Below are 23,578 nucleotides of genomic sequence, written 5' to 3' on the forward strand. Positions count from 1 at the left end.
CTTCATGTTTGTGTGATTTTCTTCTATTGGGTATGTTGAAAGAAAATTACTTTCTCGCTTTTTCTATGGCATAGTTTCACTCCTTGTGTTAGCATTTTCAATCTATTATCATTTGTAAAGCTGGATTTGTGGAATGATATTTTGTAAATTTGGTTTTGTCATGGGATACCTTGTTTTCTCCATCTATGGTAATTGAGAGATTTGTTGGGTATAGTAGTCTCAGCTGGCATTTATGTTTTCTTAGGGTCTGTATGACATTTGCCCAGGATCTTCTGGCTTCTAGTCTCAGGTGAGAAGTCTGTTGTAATTCTGATAGGTCTGCCTTTGTAGGTTAACTGACCTTTTTACTGCTTTTAATATTCTTTCTATATTTAGTGCATTTGGTGTTTTGATTATTATGTGACAAGAGGAATTTCTTTTTGGACCAGTCTATTTGGTGTTCTGTAGGATTCTTGTATGTTCATGGGCATCTCTTTCTTTAGGTTAGGGATATTTTCTTCTATAATTTGTTGAAGATATTTCCTGGTCCTTCATGGTGGGAATGTTAATTCTCTTCTACACCTATTATCCTTAGGTTTGGTCTTCTCATTGCATCCTGGATTCCCTGGATGTTCTTAGTTAGGAACTTTGCATTTTGCATTTTCTTTGACTGTTGTGTCAATGTTTTCTAAGATATCTTCTGCCTCTGAGATTTGCCCATTTATCTCTTATATTCTGTTGGTGATGCTTTCATATATAGCTCCTAATCTCTTTTCTAGGTCTTCTAACTCCAGAGTTGTCTCCCTTTGTGATTTCTTTATTGTTACTATTTCCATTTTTAGATCTCGATAGTATTGTTCATTTCCTTCGACTGTTTGACAGTGTTTTCCTGTAATTTTTAAGGGATTTTTGTGTTTCCTCTTTAAGGGATTCTACTTGTTTACCTGTGTTCTACTGAATTTCTTTTAAAGAGTTTTATGTTCTTAAAGTTCTCCATCATTGTCATGAGAAGGGACTTTACATCTAAATCTTGCTTTTCCAGTGTGATGGTTTATCCACGACTTGCTATGGTGGGAGAATGGGTTCTGATGATGCCAAGTAACCTTGGTTTCTGTTGCTTCTGTTTCTATGCTTACCTCTTGCCATCTGATTATTTCTAGTGCTCCCTGTCCTTGCTATAATCCTTGTTGGAGCCTGTCCTTCCTGTAATCCTTGTTGAGTCAGAACTCCTCAGAGTCCAGGTGTCTTTGTGATCCTGTGATTCCAGGATTCTGTGATCCTGAGATTTTTGGTGTGTCAGCATTCCAGGGGTTTAAGTTGCCTTTGAGACCCTGAGACCCTGGTGTGAGAAAGTTCCTAGGATCCTGGGATCCTAAGATCTTGCCTGGGCTTGCTTGAGCCCCTGTGAGTGGAGCCTCCTCTTGGGGCTGTGGAACTGGCTGCCGAGTTTACACCAAAGATAGATGGGCGCAGATTGGAAGGATGAATTTCATTTTAAATTTAACTAATATATGTTTTCTTCAAAAAGATGTAATTGAATATAATAATTAAATAAAAATAAAATAACTAAAGTACTTACAAGTACTGAATTTTATACTCAAAACTCGAGTGTATTTTACACATACTACACACACACACACACACACATTATGTGTGTAACTATGTATAATTGTGTTATGTATATAATTATCCATGGTTTTACTTCCTAAACTATATATTTTCTGAGTTGCATGTTGGTAGAGACATTTTCACACACTGTATAACTCAGGCTGAGCTATAATTCATTATGTAAGGTTGTTTTCTAATGCTCTTATATTTTATCTATATAACTTCAATATTTAGTATTGTAATATTTGTGTTCTACCATGTTGTATTAAAATACAATGTGTTCACATAGGCCTGTGCATTATCTACACATATATAAGGGTGGGACATAAATTTCAACATCAATTGTCTTTTTCAACTACTTCCAACCAATTTTTTAACATACAATTTCACACTGATACTGGAGTTCTGTGATTTGGCCACACAATCTCCTTTCTTTTCCTCAGAGATAAGATTAAAGGCGACACTTTTCTGTGCCCAAAGCTCATATTATGGTTGTCTGTTTGTTTTATTCGTAGGTAAAGTCTTTCACTTTAAAGATTAAGCTATGTTCTTGGTCCTTTCCCCATATAATTAAAAATGGGATACTAGAAGGCTTTCTACCTCATCCTTGCTCCTGGGACTACTTAGACAAGGCATCTCAAGGAACCTTTCCCAAGGTAACAAAGTGAATACCCTTAAGTGTAAGGTCAGAATTGACCTGGATACTTGATTCTTTATTTTTTTGTCACATTTAAAACTTGCCTAATGGGTCACCAACACATATACAACAGAGGACAACCTTGTCTGGCCCTAGTTGGAGAAGATGAGCCTAACCCTGGAGAGATTAGAGGTCTCAGGGAGTGGGTAGGGCTAGAGAGGTGAATAGTGGGTGGTAGAGACTTTCTTCTGGAGACAGCGAGGAAGAGGAATGAGATGAAGTACTGTGGAGGGTAAACTTATAGAAAGAAGAACAATATTAACTAACCTGATCACCCTGAGCTTCCATGGACTAAACCATCAACCATAGAGTACACATGGAGGGATCCATTGCTCCAGCCACATGTGTAGCAGAGAATGGCTTTGTTGGACATCAATGTGAAGAGAGCCGCTTTATCCTGTGGAGACTAGATGCCCCAGTACAAGGAGAATACTATAAAAGTGAGCCAGGAACTGGAGTGGGAGGGTAGGTGAGCACCCCCACAAAAGCAAAGGGGAATGAGATAGGTGGTTTTTGAAGAGGAAACCAGGGAGACAATATTGGAAATATAAATAATAAAACAACCAATAAAAAAAGAAAAACTTGCCTCAGAACCCTAAATATGAGGGTTTGTGCCTAGTCTTGTTAGGCTCTGTTTGATGCTTATGCCTCAGAAATCTGCTCAATTTTTAAGGGATGTGAAGGAGGAGTTGGTTAAGAGGAGAGGGGAGGTAGGGCAGAGAAACTGCTGTGGGCATATAGTGTATGAGAGAAAAGAGATCTGGTTATACAATTACTAAGTGACTGCAGCAAAGCTTATGTGGAGGGGACAGTGTTGGCCATGAGGTCTGTAAAGTAGTGATTCTATAATTGCCTCATGATAAGCAGGCCTTCTGCAGAGTCTCACTGCTGCAGGCACAAGTGTTGAGATTTGTAGTCAAAGGAAGCCATATGTGACAAAGTTTGGTGGGGTTGTGTATATTTCTTAGGTGTCAGATTTGAGGACACACTAGTAGATCTTACAAACCACTATTTTAAATAATTTTTTGAGGTTGAAATAAAATGTTTGACCTCAAAAATACATGCACTCAATATAACATACACATACCAATGAAAAATTGTCTCAGAAATTTTTCTATACAGAAAAATGTCATTGAATTTTCTTTAAAAATACTGTGGTGTGCTTGCAGACAGGAACCTAGCATGGCTTTCCTCTGAGAGGCCCAAAAGCAGTTGAAAGAGTCAGATGCAGATACTAGCACCCAAGCAATGGGCAGAAGCTGGGGACCGCTGGGGTTGAATTATAGAAAAGCTGGAAGAAGCTGAGGAAAAGGGCAACCCTGTAGGAAGACCACCAGTCCAACTAACCTAGACTCCAGAGATCTCTCAGACACTGAGTCACTAACCAAGCAGTGAACACCAGCGGATATGAGGCCCCTGACCCATATACTGCAGAGGACTGCCTGGTTTGGCTTCAAAAAGACAAGAAGGACCTAACCCTTAAGAGACATGAAGCCCAAGGGAGTAGGGAGGCCTGGGGGTGGAGTAGGGGTGGGGATATCCTCTTGGAGACTGAGGAGAGAGGTTTGTCATGGGTGGGGGGCATATGGGATGGGAGTGGTCTAGGGCAGACCTGGATTAAGTCAGGTCTGTAAAATAGGATTAAAGAATAAAAATAAGTAAAAATTTAAAATCTTCTGTTGATCAATATACTTCATATGGTGTTAGAGTTTTTTTTGAAAAGGATATTTTTATAATTAAAATAAGGAATCTGAAAACTTTTAGAGAAAATTTTACTTTTATACATCCATTTTTTTAAATCTAATATCTGCAAACTTCTCACTGCACATTTCATTAATTTAAAAGCAATGACTTTGTATTGCCATACCAACAATAAAATGATATATAAAGAATTTCTATTAAAAATATCACAAAAGAACACACATGGTATGTACTCACTGATAAGTGGATATTAGCCAAAAAGAAGGTTGGAATACCCACAATACAACTCACAGATCATATGAAACCCAAGAAGAAAGAGAATCACACCAAAGTGTGGATGCTACAGTCCTACTCAGTAAGGAGAAGAGAATAATCTCTGGGAAGTAGAGTGAGAGAGGGAGCTGGGAGTGAAAGGGAGGAGGGAAGGGCAGCTTAGATATGAGAGGAGATATGGAGAAGTACAGAGGGTCAGGACTTTGCAAGTAGGTGTGTAGCAGTGGGACAGTGGGAACTGGGGACAGCTCAGATGCCAAGTACCCAAAAGGTTCCTAGGACACAACAAGGAGGATTTTAACAGAAATATCTAACAAACAGGAGATAGAACCTATAGACACCACAATCAGCGAATAGACACTGCCCTCAGTTGTAGGATCAGGCCATTCACCCACCTCAAAAACTATTAATCCAGAATTCCTTCTGTCAAAAGAAATACAAGGGCAACAAGTGGAGCAGAAACTAAAGGAAAGGCCATGCAGAGACTGACTCACCTAGGGATATGTTCCATCTGCTAACACCAAATCAAGACACTATTGCTGATGCCAAGAAGTGCTTGCTGACAGGAGCCCAGTATAGCTGTCCCCTGAGAGGTTCTGCCAGAGCTGGACCAATACACATGTGGAGGTTCACAGCCAAATATTGTGTGAGGGTACCCAAATGAGGAAGTCAGGGCAAGGACTGTAGGAGCTGAAGGAGTTTGCAACTTCATAGGAAGAATAATATCAAACAACTAGACACTCCAAAGCTCCCAGGGACTAAACCACCAATCAAAGAGTGCACAGGGACTACCTGTGGCTCAAGATATATATGTAGTAGAGGATAGCTTTGTTTGGCATCACTAGGAGGGGAGCCCCTTGGTCCTGTGGAGGCTTGATGACCCAGGATAGGTGAACACTAGGCCCCTGAGGCAGACGTAGGTGGGGGGTTCACCCTCATAGAGGCAGAGGGAGGTAGGAGGACATAGGGGACTTGTGGAGGGGAAAAATGGAAGGGGGATAACATTTGAAATGTAAATAAATAAAATAACCAATAAAAAGTTAAAGGCAAAAATTTATATGATCTGAAGAAAAAGCAGACTCTCAGGACTCAAAAGAAGGGATCTTAGATGAAATGAACAACAGTAAGGAGAGGGAACTTATAGAGCCCACCTCCAGCAGGAAGACAGGGTATCAAATGAGGGAGAGGGGGCCATTACAGGGTTACCATTCTGACCCATAATTGTTCCTGTCTGAAAGAATTACAAGGAGGGTAATAGAGAGGAACCTGAGGAAAAGTAGGTCCAGAGACAGGCCAAAAAGAGGGATCCAGATTAAAGGGAAGTCCCAAGGCCTGAAACTATGACTGAGGCTATGGAGCACTCACAGAAAGGGACCAACCATGAGCACACTCCAGAAGACTCAACAAGCAGTTGAAAGAGTCAGATACAGGTATTTGCACCCAACCAATGGACAGAAGCTGATGACCCCTTTTGCTGAATTAGAGAAAGACTGAAAGAAGTCTAGGATGAAGGCAACCCTGTAGGAGGACCAGCAGACTCAATTAATCTGGACTCTTGAGGTCTCTCAAGCACTGGACCACCAAATAGGCAGGATACACCAGTTGATATGAGGCTCCCAACACACATACAATAGAGGACTTCTGGGTCTGTGTTCATTCAGAGATGATGCACCCAAGCCTCAAGAGATTGGAAGCCCCAGGGAGTTTAGAGTTCAGGTGGGATAGGGGGTTGGGACATCCTCATGGAGACAGGGTGGGCTAAGGAGGAGGTATGGAATGTGGAGCAGTAGGAGGGTGGACTGGCAGTGGGTTGAGTAAATATGGAGTGAATGTAAATTTTAATTAATTACTTAACTAACTAATTAATTTATTAAAATGTCTTTGGTCAGCTATGTAAACTCATTGTCCTTCCTGACATTAAATAATCTTTGAGACACAGATTCTTAACATATAACCATGATTCCTATATCTTGGCCTCCCCAGAGCTGGTATGGATGTCTTTACAACTAAGAACATTCTATTATTATATTTTAAAGCACACCTTTTATCTGTTTTTGTTCTCCTTCTGTGTATAAGCTCGTCTGTGTCGTTGCTAGTTTTAAACTGACATCAAGTGGAATGTGCTGTATGCCCCTGCCATACAAATTAGTGGCTTTGCATTACCCTTGTGGGTCATAATCTGGAGCAGGATTTCACCTCCATACTTCTATATCCACTTCTTCTCCATTGAATTAATTATTGCATTGCCTCTATCATTTAAAATGTGATAGATATTCTCTCATTGTACTCTCTCCAGGTATTCACTAAAAGCCTATAACCATTGCTGTGATTTCAGCTTAGTAGTCAATACGTAGATTGTATTTTAGGTCATCTACATTAGTGCCATTACTAAATGCTAAATTATTCTGACAGTCTGAAAGTTCCATGAGTGTAATAATTGCATAGTTTTTTTTCTATTAACTTTACAATATTTAAATTAAAATATATATAAACATTAGCTACTTACAAATTGGATACTGAATAGATAAATACATTAGGACAAATATCTTGGTCATAAAATATAAACATATTCCTGTCATTCCTTTTCTTCTGCTTTAAGATACTATAACACAAAATGTATAAATTCTGAACAAAATCTTCTGTAGAATGTGGGTTCAAAATTAAGGGAGTATCCATGCTAAGCTAGAGACTTCTTGCTGTGTCAAAACATGGGAGAAGAGTACAGGAAAAAGAAATGCAGAAAACAGAAAACAAGACCAAATTAATTATTTTTATTTAAAAATAAAATAATATCTACTTATCAGTGAGTACATATTGTGTGAGTTCCTTTGTGATTGTGTTACCTCACTCAGGTTGATGCCCTCCAGGTCCATCCATTTGGCTATGAATTTCATAAATTAATTCTTTTTAATAGCTGAGTAGTACTCCATTGTGTAAATACTTAGGATACCCAAGATATAAGATACAGTTTGCTAAACACATGAAACTCAAGAAGAATGAAGACTGAAGTGTGGACACTATGCCCCTCCTTAGAATTGGGAACAGAATACCCATGGAAGGAGTTACAGAGACAAAGTTTGGAGCTGTGATGAAAGGTTGGACCATCTAGAGACTGCCATATCCAGAGATCCATCCCATGATCAGCATCCAAACACTGACACCATTGCATTCACTAGCAAGATTTTGCTGAAAGGACCCAGATATAGCTGTCTCTTGTGAGACTATGCTGGGGCCTGGCAATCACAGAAGTGGATGCTCACAGTCAGCTAGTGAATGGATCACAGGGCCCCCAAGTAGAAGCTGGAGAAAGTACTGAAGGAGCTGAAGGGATCCGCAACCCTATGGGTGGAACAACATTATGAACTAACCAGTACCCCGGAGCTCTTGACTCTAGCTGCATATGTATCAAAAGATGGCCTAGTCGGCCATCACTGGAAAGAGAGGCCCATTGGACATGCAAACTTTATATGCCCCAGTACAGGGGAACGCCAAGGCCAAAAAAATGGGAAAGGGTGGGTAGGGAAATAGCGGGGAGGGTATGGGGGACTTTTGGGATAGCATTGGAAATGTAATTGAGGAAAATATGTAATAAAAATAGTTTTATATGAAAAAAAGAAATGAGATTAAACATTTACATCTTATTACATTCAAAATAAAATAAAATAAAATAATCACTTTTGTGACAATTAATATACTTGCAATAGCACTATGTTCATTTATAAGCCAGAGTCCTCACAGATTAATCCATTTTAAAAGGCTATCCTTTTTACTGCTGTAAGTTTGGAAGGGTCAGTGAAGACAGTAATTTCATATACATGACTGCTAAGTATATAAAAAAATACACACATTTAAATATCATCCTTTTCAAGATTAGAAATGAGCACAGAAGTTTATCTATTTAAAAACAGTGATATTTAAGGTTAAAAAAATTTGAACTATGATCATAAAATATAACAGGTATCTTTAAAAGCTCTTAAAATGTCTCATTAACTAAGGAAGGCATATGCTATTACTGCTTTCTAAATCCTTCTGCTTTTCACAATTTCTAACATAAAATGAGCATTCTTTTTTTACCCCAGTATACATTTATATAAATAGTCTGATCTAGAGAAATATTGCTTCCTTAGAGATTTATGTCAACATTCAGGCTAACTAATCGTTGAAGGGATGAAATTAAATCCGCCTAAATAGAAGAGATCATCCACTGAAACATTCAATTAGGAAGTCCGCAGTAGATAATACATCACCGAGCCAGAGATTCTTCCTGCTACTTTTAAAGTTGAATACCATTTACTCTATTAAATACTAAGATGCAACCATTAATAGTGGCAGTTTAGAGGTTGCTGGTCTAGCTCAGTAGCTGCAAACAGCTAGCATGCATGATTTCCAACACTTAAAAAAAATAGAGTGTAAGTGGAAATCCCACATATCGAATATTTGAAACAATTTATATTATTATTTTTTTCAGAAGTGTAATTTGTGAAATTTAATTGAAAAATATTTTTCATAGTTCTGAGAATTTCTTGTAATTTAAACATAATCAGTCATTCACTCAAACTTTTCCATGTTCCCAACTTTCCCTTCCCGACCCATCCAACTTTGTGTCTTTTTACAAAAACAAACAATCAAACAAACAAAACAAAACAAAAAAACAGAAAACAAAAAGAGCAACTACAAAAACAAAACCTGATGCCCAAATCGTCTTTGATTTTCAGCCTTCCTCTTGAATATGGTCAAGTCACCATTTAATAGTATAATCTTAGCGAGGAATTATTCTCCTTTAGCTTGAATCTTTACACATCCTAGAGTAGAGTAAGTCTTCCTACTAAAGACCATTGCCCAAACTGGAATTTGGCCCATTTTTGTCTTCCATTGGTCAATATATATTGAATATATATATTGAAAACTGTTGTGAGCTCACAGTACAGATACCCACTTCCTTGCTGTGTCTAGAAGAGTGTCCTTGTAGTCTGACAGTCTGTCCTCCTCTGACTCTTTCATTTTTAATTCTCTATCTTCAACAATGAGCCCTGAATCTTTGAAGAAGGAACTGAGATATGTATCTTTTTCTTTGGACTGAGTACTCTAAAGTCCCGTATTTTCTGCACAGCGGTAAGTTGTGGGTGTTCATAATAGTCACTATCTGTTTCAAATAGAAGCTTGTGAAAAACGTTAAGAGAAGCATGAATCTATGAATGTAATTGTAAGTCATTAGGAATCAATAATTACTCTGGCTATTTTTTTTAGTTTTTTGTATTAGATATTTTCTTCATTTACATTTCAAATGCTATCCCAAAATTCCCCTATACCCTCCCCCCTCCCTGCTCCCCAACCCACCCACTCTCACTTCCTGGCCCTGGCATTCACCTGTACTAGGGCAAGACCAAGGGCCTCTCCTCCCAATGATTGCCGACTAAGCCATGTTCTGCTACATATGCAGCTAGAGACATGAGCTTTGGGGGGTACTGGTTAGTTCATATTGTTGTTCTCAAGACCAAGGGCCTCTCCTCCCAATGATGGCTGACTAAGCCATCTTCTGCTACATATGCAGCTAGAGACACGAGCTCCTATAGGGTTGCAGACCCCCTTCAGCTCCTTGGGTACTTTCTCTAGCTCCTCCATTGGTGGCCCTGTGTCCCATCCAATAGATGACTGTGAGCATCCACTTCTGTATTTTCCAGACACTGTCATAGCCTCATAAGACACAGCTGTATCAGGGTCCTGTCAGCAAAATCTTGCTGACATATGCAATAGTGTCTGTGTTTGGTGGCTGTTTATGGGATGGATCAACGGGTGGTGCCTGAGGAAAAGAAGGTCCAGTTACAGGCCCAAAGTGGGATCCAGTTCAAGGAGAGGTCCCAAGGCCATGGAGTACCCACAAAAAGGTACTTACCATGACCAGACTCTGGGAGCCTAACAAGCAGCCTAAAGAGTCAGATGCAGACATTTGTACCCTGACAATGGAGCGAAACAGCTGACTCCTGTTGTTGAATTAGGGAAGGGTGGAAGAAGCTGCTTCCTAAATCTTGTTTAAAATTAAATTCTTTGCAAAAATTTTAAATACATTTAACTAGGGTAATGCTAAGTCTATGAACTAAAAATCGTACCTGACATGACTGAAGTACTACTTGTAATTACTTTCTCTCTCTCTCTTCTCTTTGCTTACAATGTACCTTATGCCATTCTGTTCTTTCATGCACCTTGCCCAAGCCACAAGCCAGCTTAATTTTTCCATACATCAGTTTCATTTTTAACTTCATAAACTGTTTTATATTTTAATTTTCATTACCTCGAATTCAGTTCCCATGCCTTGAATATACATTATTTCTCACTTTTTGTGCCATTACATTGATTGACTTTCAGTGAGAAATATACTGTCAATATTTCAAGGAAGTTAAGAGAATTTAGATAGTTTATTTAGATAAAGACTGAGTTGAAAATGATAAAATAGTAATAGAGAAAAATTACTGCATTACCTTCAGGTTATGTAGGCATTTAATTAACCAGAAGAACTTCCTGCTTGTTCTAGTTTCTAAACTTTATTGGTAGTAACAAAGACAAAAGAGCAATTTTTAACTTCATGAAATGATATTCCTTTGATGGGAAAAGTACCAATGCCATCAGCTTTCTCTTTAACTGTGTCATGAGAAAAGTATGGACAGTCCCAGAAATAGACTAATAATAGAAATATTTTTCTTCCAGATATTTGAGACAATCCCAAATTGATATACTTCTTATGAATATTGCAATATTCTTTACTTTTAGTACAAACAATTTTATGATATTAACTTTTATTGTTAATTCAGTCATGCTTCTCTTCCTGTAATATAGAGTGTTATTGCCCTCTGATAAAAAGTCAAGAATATTATTGTGCCAGGATTTTTATAAAACTGATTAAAAATCTAATATAGTAAAATTCATAATCTGTGGTTTGCTACACATTGCCCTTGAATAAGTATATACACCTCTCATCCAGCTGTGTCCCACTCAGCAGAGTAAACCAGAACTGATCAACACCAAAAATAGCGAACTTGGATGTGCACTTCATAATGCAAGTTTCTTAGGACTGCACTTGTTTTGGTTCTGTTCCTTTAGATTTCATATAATAAATGTAGAATGTGAAAACAACTGTTCTGTAAATTAAGTTCAAAATATTTTATACTATTGTGGATATTGTGAAGGGACTTGTTTCTCTAATTTCTTTCTCAGCCTGTTTATCCTTTGTATAAAGGAAGACTCCTGATTTATTTGAGTTAATTTTATATCAGGCCACTTTGCTGAAGTTGTTTATCAGCTGAAGAAATTCTCTGGTAGAAATTTTGGGGTTGCTTATGTGTACTATCATATCATCTGCAAGTATTAATACCTTTATTTCTTCTTTAACAATTTGGATTCCGTTAATCTCTTTTTATTGTCTTATTGTTATAGATAACACTTCAAGTACTATATAGAATAGATATGGGGAGAGTGGGCATCCTTGTCTTGTCCCCGAATTCATTGGCATTTCATCAAGTATGTCTCCATTTAATTTAATATTGGCTGTTGGTTTGAAATAAATTGCTTCTATTATGTTTAGATATGGGCCTTGAATTCCTAATCTCTCCAATACTTTTAAGATGAAGGGATATTATATTTTGTCAAATGCTTTTTCTGCATCTAAGGAGATGATCATGTGATTTTTTTTCTTTGCATTTGTTTATATAATGAATTACATTAATGGATTTTCGTATATTAAACCAACCTTGTATCCCTGGGATGAAGCCTACTTGATCATGGTAAATGATGGTTTTGATGTGTTCTTGGATTCGGTTTGCAAGAATTTTATTGAGTATTTTTGAACTGATATTCATAAGTGTGTTTCGTCTGAAGTTCTCTCTTTTGGTTCGAGCCTTGTGTAGTTTATCTATCAGAGTAATTGTGGCTTCATAGAACCAGCTGGGTAGTGCTCCTTCTGTTTCTATTTTATGGAATATTTTGAGGAAAATTGCTATCAGGTCTTCTTTGAAGGTCTGGTAAAATTCTGCACTAAATCCATCTGGCCCTGGACTTTTTTTGGTTTGGAGGTTTTTAATGACTTCTATTTCCTTGTGAGCTAAGGGCCTGTTTAGATAGTTTATGTACTCTTGATTTAACTTTGGTATGTGGCATCTGTCTACAACAGCATCCATTTCATATAGATTTTCTAGTTTTGTTGAGGATAGACATTTATAGTAGGATCTGATAATGTTTTGATTTTCCCCCATTTCTGTTGTTATGTCTCCCATTTCATTTCTAATTTTATTAAAGTGGATACTGCCTTTTGGCCCTTTAGTTTGTTTGGCTAGGTATTTACCTATCTTGTTGATTCTCTCAAAGAAGCAGCTTTTGGTTTTGCTGATTCTTTGTATTGTTTCCTTTGTTTCTCTTTGGTTGATTTCTGCCCTCAGTTTGACTATTTCCTGCCTTCTACTCCTCATGAGTGAGTTTGCTTCTTTTTGCTTCTAGAGCTCTCAGGTGTGCTGTTGTTAGTGTAAGATCTGTCTGGGTTTTTTTTTTTTCTTTTTCATTTTCTTTTCTTTTCTTTTTTCTTTTTTTTTTTTTTTTTTAAAAACCAGGGAACTTAGTGCTATGAATTTTCCTCTTATCACTACTTTCGTTGTGTCTCATAAGTTTGAGTATGATGTATTAACATTTTCATTAAATTCCAGGAAGTCTTTAATTTCTTTCTTTATTTCTTCCCTGACCAAGTTATCATTGACTAAAGAGTTGTTCAGTTTAAACATGTATGTGGGCTTTCTGTAGTTTTTGCTGTTATTGAAGACCAGACTTATTCCATGGTAATCTGATAGGATGTATGATATTTTTTCAATCTTCTTGTATCTGTTGAGAGTTGTTTTGTGACCAATTATATGGTCTATTTTGGAAAAGGTACCATAAGGTGCTGAGGCGAAGGTGTATCCTTTGTTTTAGGGTGAAATGTTCTGTAGATATCTATTAAATCCATTTGGTTCATAACCACTCTTAATTTCACTGTGACTCTGTTTCGTTTCTGTTTCAATGACCTGTCCATTGGTGAGAGTGGGGTGTTGATATCTCCCAGTATTATTGTGTGGGATTCAATGTCTGTTTTGAGTTTTAGTAAAATTTCTTTTATGAATTTGAGTGCTCTTGCATTTGGGGCACAGATGTTCAGAATTGAGACTTTCTCTTGGTGGATTTTCCCCATGATGAATATGAAGTGTCCTTCTTCATCACACTTGATAACTTTTGGTTGAAGGTCTATTTTCTTGGATATTAAGATGGCAACTCCTGATTGTTTCCTGAAACCATTTGCTGGAAGAAGCTGAGGAGGAGGGCAACCCTGTAGGAGGATGAGCAGTCTCAATGAGAATATAACCTATAATAAAACTTATTAGTGGACCGAAGAAATGGCTCAGCCATTAAAGGCTAGACTCATAACCAAAAATAAAACTTATTAGCATTGCATTTCTTTTTTTTATTACTTTCAGTTTTATTTTTTTCAGTTCAGTTACTACCCCTTCTATTTCACCCTCCCACGGTTCATCTTTCAATTCCTCCTGCCGTCTGTCTTCATTGGGATTGTCCCCCCCTCACAGCCAGGCCACATGTCTTGAGGGTTACACATGACTTATCCCACTGAGACCAGACCAGGCAGTCCACTGCTGTGTATGTGCTTAGGGCCTTGGACCAGCTCATGTATGCTGCCTAGTTAGTGGCTCAAATAAATATATAATGGATATAATATGATATAATCTATAATAAAACTTACTAGCATTACGTTTCTTACATGACAAAAAAATTAGTGTGAAATGGCCAAGAAACTCTGCTTTAATTTAGCTTCCATAGTATGACAAAGTGCTATGTAGGATATTAGGGAAATTAAAAAAAAAAAAAAAACCTTTGCTCAGAACTTGACCATAAATGCTATAAAACTGTGTACTGCGCCAAATGTAGCAATGTGTAAAATAGTGTTAAGATAGTTTGTGGGGGTAGCCAATAGTTGGTTGTCTTGGTAAGGTGTGAGAGCTGCCCCACCAGAGGAGGGTTATATTTGATACTAAATTTTATGGTTAAGGAAGTCAGAGATAAAGACAGGGGGTAAAAATAATAGTCAAATTTGTCAAGATGCCTTCTACATAGCATATGTTTATATTCATAAATGTGTACTGTTAGCCGGGCTTGGTGGTGCACGCCTTTAATCCCAGCACTTAGGAGGCAGAGGCAGGTAGATTTCTAAGTTAGAGGCCAGCCTGGTCTACAAAGTGAGTTCCAGGACAGCCAGGGCTACACAGAGAAACTCTGTCTCGAAAAAAAAATGTGTACTGTTCCCTCAATCTTAGTTACAGAAACTTCTTATTCAATAGGGAAGTGATTGATACTGACTTTAATAGTTGTTAAAAATGATAACAATAATCCAATGTCTATGCTCATTATTAGATACTACAGATCCATTTCAATACTGCTTTCCCCTATTCAGAGAGTTGGAAAGAATATAAGAGCCACTAGAAGCTGGCAAAAAGTTCTGTGAGCGATGCAAAACAAAAAAATCCTTTGGCAAAGACATGGCTGTTGCACATAAGCCTTCATAGATGCTGTAGTTACTTTCATAAGTATATGTACACACACACACACACAGAGAGAGAGAGAGAGAGAGAGAGGGAGAGAGAGAGAGAGAGAAAAAGAGAGAGAGACTTATACAAACACCCTGCCATGCACCATGCACACATTTCCCCGCTGGGACTAGGACTATATAAAAATCCCCACCATCAGTTATAGGCTGTTTGACATACACACATACCTTCTATTTACATACGATCAGGAGACTTAAACTCTATATTCAAGCTTACATAGCAAATCCTTTCTTCACTGAGATACCTCCCCAGCCCAGAATGCTAAATTGAAGTTAATTAAGTAATCTGTTGATGCATGAATAGGTCTAGATATCATTGGAACTATTTTTTTTTAATTGGTGCATGGCTTTAGGATTTTAAATACAACGATTATGTTTGTTTAGCTTGCAGTGTACAGTCTTGAGGGAAGAGATAACACAGTTAGTCTCACTAAGGTTTATGGGACTGAATTGTGCTGATATTTTAACAGGACTTTATTGCTTCATGATACCACTTCCATGGCCTTGGCAATTATCTAATTCTCTTATACTCAAGAGAGGAAAGTTTAATAATGAGAGTCAGATGTAGAGAAATGAGAGTCAGAAATCAGAATAGACTGAGACTCTAATTACTCAGGCATATTTATTTATTTACTTACTTTTTTAGCATTATTAGATCAATGGGTCTGAGGTCTCTGTAAAGGGATTAAGTGGTTCGATTAAGTCACATAACGGTATGGGTATGTTTTAATTAAATATGCATGTAATTAGTATGCTTTAAAATATTTATTTATGCATGTGTTCTTATAAACCGTAATTATGTTTATATACAAACACTATTTTAAGGACTATGGAAATACAGGAGGATGGAGTTTACTTTCAAGGATATCCAAAGTCATTTTTTTGTAGATAAAAATATACTGAGAAAAGACAGTATAAATGTATTTGTATCTCTAATGACAAATATGGATTTTTAAAAAAATTGATTCTGAAAAAATGTAAAAGGAAAAACATTTGCTTAGATATTTGTAGTTCAACATAAAGACTAAACGTCAAAATAAAATTAAAGGCTATATATAAGTGATGTTTTCACTCCTGTCCTTCATGCTAAGTTTCTATGAGGTATAGAGATAGTATGATAATGGACATAAACAGTTGTAAAAGTTAAGGTGGGCTACTCAATTCCATCTTCACATATGAAAGTAATTATATCATATTTACATTATAACTTATTATATTACAACTTATCTCAATGGTGTAAGACGACTCTTTGCTTTTAGATAGCATGTTGGCCTGAGAAACAGCTCTAATGAAAAAGGAGCCAATGAAGGCTATCCAACCCAAGTGTCTGAAGATGGCTCCATCTCCCCTCCCACATGGAAACTTCTGGTGGACATATCATTCCTAGCATTCTTCATATTTTTGATTTGGGCATTCATTGTAACAATATAATATACCAATCTTCCTTTCTGTACACTCTTATGTTTATTGTGTGTGGAGTTTTCTTTTATTATTACTTTTTGTTTTCTATATTTCTATACATTAACCTCAAGGAAAATCACTGAGAAATGTCTCACAATTTTTCTTAATGTTTGTTTCACGGTTACACAAATGACATGAGTTGATTCCAAAATAAAGCATTTTTATTTATTTTAAAGAAAATTTGTAGTAAACACTGAAAGATAAAAAAAATGAAAGTTAAAAGGCTTTATTATTTCTGCTAATGTAAAAGAGCACACTATGGTATTATGATAAAGTTCCAATTATCAAATATATATATATATATATATATATATATATATATATATATATATACACAAACATATCTATTTCAATTCAAAACAAAGAAAACTTGTGCAAGTAGTCCAAAGATAACAAGTAGAAAAGTATTAGTCTATTTATATCAAAATTATAGAGTTATTACGTGTAATTCAATCATGGCTAAGGGACCTGCTGATACCTATGTGCATCCTTGCATCTTGTGTTTAACCTTTGTTGATTGGCAAAAGAGTCTAGTTTTGATGTTTTGGGAAACCAACATTTGGCAATAGTAAAATTTGCTCAGAGTACTAAGCAAAGCAAATTATTGTTGTATTTGATTTTTAAAGGACTAAAGGTTTTCTCCTGTCTTTTATGTATGCATTTACCTCTCTGTGTTTGATGTCAGAGGTGGTGGTTGGTGGCAATGTTTCTTTTTCTTTCTTTTCTTTTTTTACTATCCCAGTACAAATTTTCTTTTATTTTTTTGGTGTGTGATGATCTGTTTATAGGCACTTGTTTTACTGACAGAAATATTCATTTATCCCTGTAAATACCAAATAATGAATCTAAGATAGGGACAATTTTCAAAGAATCATTATAGCATACCAAGAAATTTTTCATTCAATCTGCCAGTGTAATCTTTTTATCATTACAACCTTTCCCCCCAATTTGTAGCATAGCATTCAAAAGGCATTGCTAGCAATTTTGCAGTTTAAGTATTGTTAAAAGGTAATAAACTTTTGCATCTCTATACACTGTTCACTAATTCTTTGAGCTACATTACTAGAAAACATTTGCCCTAGTCTCCACTCATTTGAGTTGTATGTTCTGTATCAACAGCCAATGCATCAGAACCCTTTTATGTGTCTTCATTTTAACTCTTATCTATTCTATTGCTGTGATAAGATAGCAGGGCCAAAAGCAACATGGTAAAAAGGGGTTTACTTCAACTTACAGTTCCATGTCATGGAACATCATTGATGGATCAGGGAAGGTACTCAAACATGGCAGGAACCTGGAGGCAGGAGCTGATGCACAGGCCATGGAGAAGAGTTGCTTACAGGTTTGTTCTCCATAGCTTACTGATCTTGCCTACTTACATCATCTAGGACTATCAACCCAGATGTGGCATCATCTGCAGTGAGGTGGGACCTCCCAGATCAATTAGCAATAAAGAAAAAAAAAACACAAAAGATAACACTGTTGCAAAGATAACAGTGTTATAGGAGCACTTTCTCTATTCAGATTCCCTAATCCCAAACAACTCGAACTTGTTTCAGGGTAACATAAAGTCATCTAGAATATGTAGGTTTACAATTACTTCACTGTCTGTACATTTTATATTTTTTATTATTTTTTAAATAAATCATCCCATTCATTTACATCTCCCACATCCCATATCTGCCATCCCCCTCCCATTTGCCTATATTAGGGTGCTCACCCACCCACCCACCCACCCACATTCTCCTGCCCCACTGTTCCAGCCTCCCCTTATCCTGGGGCATCAAACCTCCTCAGGAGGAAGGGCCTCCCCTCCCATTGCTATGAAGCAAGGCCATCCTTTGCTACATATGTATCTGGAGCCATGGATCCCTCCAGGTCCAGTCGTTGGTTGGTGGTCTTGTCTCTGGGAGAACTGAGTGGTCAGGGTAGCCTATGTTGTTCTTCCAATGGAGTTGCAACTCCCCTCTGCTCCTCTAATCCTTCTGCCAGCTCCCCCACCAGGTTCTCTGAGCTCAGTCTGATGGTTGGCTCAAAGCATCCACATCTGCATTGGTCAGTTGCTGTCCAGACCTCCCAAGGAAACACCCTCACCAAGTTCTGGTCAATAAATGTCTGTTGACCCCTGCAATAGTGTTGGGTTTGGTATCTGCAGACATGATGGATTCCCCAGGTGGGGCAGTCCCTAAATGGCCCTTTCTTCAGTCTCTCTTCCATTTGTTTGTCTCTGCTCTTCCTTTGTACTGGAACTTTCTTCGTTGTACTCTGTTCTTCCTTTGTAACATTTCTGGGTTAAAAATTTTGAGATAGGTGGGTGGCCCCATCCCTTGACTGGGGGTGTACCTATTTACTAAAGGTGGACTCTATAGGTTCTGTCTCCCCTTCTATGTACATTTTAGCTCAAGTTATTTCAGTTGGGTGTTGAGAGTTTCACAGTTTCCCTGGTGTCTGGTACCCTCCAGTGGCTATCCCCAGTTACTCACCCCCACCCCTGCTACACATTTTTGTTTGATTTCCTGACTTTCCATACCTCTTTTATATCCCCTCCAGTTCCTGATACTGCCTCTCCTTATTTCCCCCCTCCTCTTTACCTTCTGGGTCTGCCTCTCTATCTACTTCCTATGATCATCCTGTTTCCTCATTAATGCAGAACTGAAACATACACACCCTGCTCTTCCTTCCTTCTACTATGATCTATAGGTTGTATCATGGGCATTTTGAGACTTTGGGCTAATAGCCACTTATCAGTGATTACATACCATGAGTGTTCTTTTGTGACTAGGTTAACTCACTCAAGATGATCTTTATTAGTTCCACCCATTTGCTTAAGTATTTTATGAAGTCACTATTTTTGATTCCTGAGTAGTATTCCATTGTGTAAATGTACCATATTTTCTGTGTTCATTCTTAGTTGAGGGACACAAAAGAAACCTCAACAGATACAAGAACATTGGAGGTTTTAATCACATGTATTCTATTGGACCACCATAAACTAAGGCTGGTTTTCAATAGAAACAAAAACAACAGAAATTGCACACACATGTGTGAGCTAAACAACTATCAACTCAATGATAACTTGGTCAGGGAAGAAAGAAAGAACGAAATTAAAGACATTTTAGAATTCAATGAAATTAAGGTACAACATATCCAAACTTATTTGGCACAGTCAAAGCAGTGCTAAGAGGAAAACTCATAGCCTTGAATGCCTTCATAAAGAAATTGGAGAGAGCATACACTAGCAGCTTAACAGCTCATCTGAAAGCTCTAGAACAAAAAGAAGCAATTACACTCAAGAGGAGTAGATGGCAGGAATTAATATTTTTTAATCTTAACTCTTTGTTATCGTTTTCAGCAAATAGTATGATCCATGTTTTGCTAATATATTCTTACTTTATGTTCTTTTCCACATCTTGATTATTCATAAAACATTTCAAACATTTTCCTGGTGAATACACATTATGATGATCTGGGACTTGTTTTCTTTTACATTATCATTATTTTAGGTACACTGACTGTCTTAGTCAGGGTTTCTATTCCTGGACAAAACACCATGTTCAAGAAGCAAGTTGGGGAGGAAAGGTTTTATTCAGTTTACACTTCCACACTGCTGGTCATCACCAAAGGAAATCCAGATTGGAACTCAAGCTGGTCAGGAAGCAGGAACTGATTCAGAGGCCATAGAGGGATGATACTTACTGGTTTGCTTCCCCTGGATTGCTCAGCTTGCTTTCTTATAGAACTCAAGACTAGGCGCCCAGAGATGGTATCACCCACAATGGGCCCTTCCCATTGATCACTAATTGAAAAAATTCTTACAGCTAGATCTTATGGAGGCATTTCCTCTGCTGAAGGTCCTTTTAATGTGATGATTCCAGCTTTTGTCAAGTTGACACACAAACCCAGTCAGTACACTGACATTTAGGAACATCTATATTTCAGCAATGTAACTGATAAAGTATATTAATATTCTTCATGTTCCATGTAGTAATTAGTCATCATTTTCTCCATATTTTTGGTCTTAATTTTCCCTGAGATATAGTTTTGAAAATCGGTCAATCAGTAACCTCTCTCTCTCTCTCTCTCTCTCTCTCTCTCTCTCTCTCTCTCTCTCTCTCTCGATATATATATATGAAAGGAAGAGTTACATGTCTTATTTTAACTCAAAGGTAGGAATCACTTTGTCCCAGGGCAGATCCATATGAAATTCAAGATAAGTTAAAATGTAAGCTTCCCAACAGGCAGCCAAGTTAAGAGCACTTAGGAAAGGTCTTGAAGAAGGTTGCTATGACAGTGACCAAAGAGCTTATAAGAAAGTTTTAAAAAAATAGACCTTCTTACTGAAATGGAAAAATGTTTGTTGGCCTAGACATGCCATCAAAGAAGCTGCAGTATTCCCTTAAGCCAAACTCTAATACATATAGAGGGAGGCCATATATCTTCAGTTCTATGACATTTGAAATAGGCAAGGAACCTTCCCAAAACCTGAGGCTTGCTGAAGTTGGTCTATGAATTTGTAAAAAAAATTCTATCTCTTATATGAGGGTTCAAGGTTGGAGCTTTCATAAATTATACAGATAATACAGACAACATAATAATGAGCTTGGCTACAGTATGAATGATATATTCAATACATATTAAATTTCCTCATATAGGAAATAAATATATGACTTTCAGAGGCAAATAAAATCAAATGCCTGACATTAAAATTTCAAAGGCTAATCTCACATGATTACCAGTCACAAGTAGAGCCAAAACATTTAAGAAAAAGCCAATATTTACTTCTCATTCCAAACATCCCGAGGCTCTTAAAGATTTTATCAATTCTACTTTGCCTGAGGTCCATGAAAGGAACACCAGAGACTGGATTTACATATGTTACTGGATGTCTATGCATTTGTCAAATTTCCCTTGTTATTATGAAATATTCTCAATAATCAGCTCAAAATAACTGTTTTAGAGTTGTTTTTGTTCATTCACAGTTTCAGTGTGATGAGTTAACCAATTGTACCTTTTAAAATTTTTATTGGTTATTTTGTTTATTTACATTTCAAATGTTATCCTCTTTCCTGGTTTCCCCAGTGAACCCGCCCCATCCCACCCCTCCCCCTGCCGCCATGAGGGTGCTACCAGACCCACCACAGCCCTAGAATATCCCTATGCTGGGGCATTAAACAAGCACAGAACCAAAGAAATCTCCTCCCTTTGATGACAGACAAGGCCGTCCTCTGCTATACGCAGCTGGAGCCATAGGTCCTCTATGTGTATTCTTTGGTTAGTGGTTTAGTGCCTGGGAGCTGTTGGGTGTCTGGTTGGTTGCTATTGTTACTCTTCCTATGGGATTGCAAACCCCTTCAGCTCCTTCAGTCTTTCCCCTAACTTCTCCAATGGAGTCCCTCTGCTTAGTTCAAGTCGGCTGCAAACATCCCCGTAAGGCTGTGGCCAAGCCTCTCAGGAGACATCCATATCAGGTTCCTGTCAGCAAGGACTTCTTGGCATCAGCAATAGTGTCTGGGTTTGGTGGCTGCATTTGGGATGGATCCCCAGGTGAGGCAATGTCTGAATGGATTTTCCTTCAGTATCTGTTCCACTTTCTGTCCCTGTATTTCCTTTAGGCAGTAGCAATTCTGGGTTAAAATTTTGAGAACTGGGTGGCCCCATCTCTCAACTGGAGGTTGTACCTAACCTCTGGATATGGTCTCTACAGGTTCTCCCTCCTCCCATTGTTTGGTATTTCAGCTAATATCATCCCCATTGGGTCCTGGGAGATTCTTGCTTTCCTGGCATCTGGGTCTTGCTGTTGGTCATCCCGAGTTTCCCAACCCTCATTGTTACATGCCTCTGTTCAATTTCCTGTCATCTTCCCTGTCATCTCCCACACCTAATCCTTTCCCCTTTTATTCCCCCCCTACTTCCTCCCAATCTGATAGAGGGATACATATACAAAGAACTCAAGAAATTAGACTCCAGAGAACCAAATAACTACATTTAAAATGAGGTTCAGAGATAAACAGAATTGTCAACTGAAGATCTCGCATGGCTTATAAGCACTTAAAGAATTGTTCAACATCCTTAGTCATCAGGAGAATGCAAAGCAAAACAACCCTGAGATTCCATCTCACACCAATTAGAATGGCTAAGATAATAAACTCAGATGGCAGCAGATGCTGGAGAGGATGTAGAGAAAGAGGAACACTTCTCCACTGCTGGTGGGATTGCAACCTGGTACAAACACTCTGGAAATCAGTCTGGCAGTTCCTCAGAAAATTGAACATAGTGCTACCTGAGGACCCAGCTATACCTCTCCTAGGCATATACCTGAAAGATTCTCTAACCTAAAGCAAGGACACATGTTCCACTATGTTCACAGAAGCCTTATTTATAATAGCTAGAAGCTAGAAAGAACCCAGATGTCCTTCAACAGAGGAATGGATACAGAAAATGTAGTATATTTACACAATGGAATACTATTCAGTCATTAAAAACAATGACTTCATGAAATTCACAGGCAAATGGATGGACCTAGAAAATATTATCCTGAGAGAAGTAACACAGTCACAAAAGAACACACATGGTATGCACTCACTGATAAGTGGATATTAGGAAAAAAGCTGGGAATGCCCGTGATACAATTTACAGATCATATAAAGGTCAAGAAAATGGAAGACCAAAGTGGGGATGCTGCAGTCCTACTTACAAGGGGTAACAAACTAATCAATTGTTCTTGAGTGTTAAACATATGCATGTCAGGAAGAAAGTAAAAAACAAACTAATTAAAAACAGGTAGAGGGAAACAGGTATCCCAATATCTTATTAAATTTATGATTAAAACAAATAAAAATGCTTTCTAATAATAAATGTTCACAAACTTCAGTAGCATCACAAAGTTGTCAGTAAATATTCGATACATTGGTATGACAAAATATTCAAGATCGTAAGTATAGAACTCATATTACTCAGGAAAAAGAGAGGAAACATCCTTTAAATATGTCACTGATCAATGCTCTTTATCCAAAAGCTTTGGTAGAATTACCAATGATATTTATGTGACTTCTATGTTTTCTAATAAAAGATATGTTGGTAGCTCATGGACACTAAGAGTTACTTCAGCTTGCTAATAACATTATCTAAGGCATGCCTATTTTTAGCTTCCTTCCAAGATAATGTATTGTATTAGGGAAGATTGGAAAACTTATTGAAAACGAGTCTGGACAACCTTTATCATACTAAAT

Source organism: Mus caroli, unplaced genomic scaffold (genome assembly GCF_978045245.1).
Source record: "Mus caroli unplaced genomic scaffold, Mus_caroli_1 scaffold_12, whole genome shotgun sequence".
Taxonomy (NCBI): domain Eukaryota; kingdom Metazoa; phylum Chordata; class Mammalia; order Rodentia; family Muridae; genus Mus; species Mus caroli.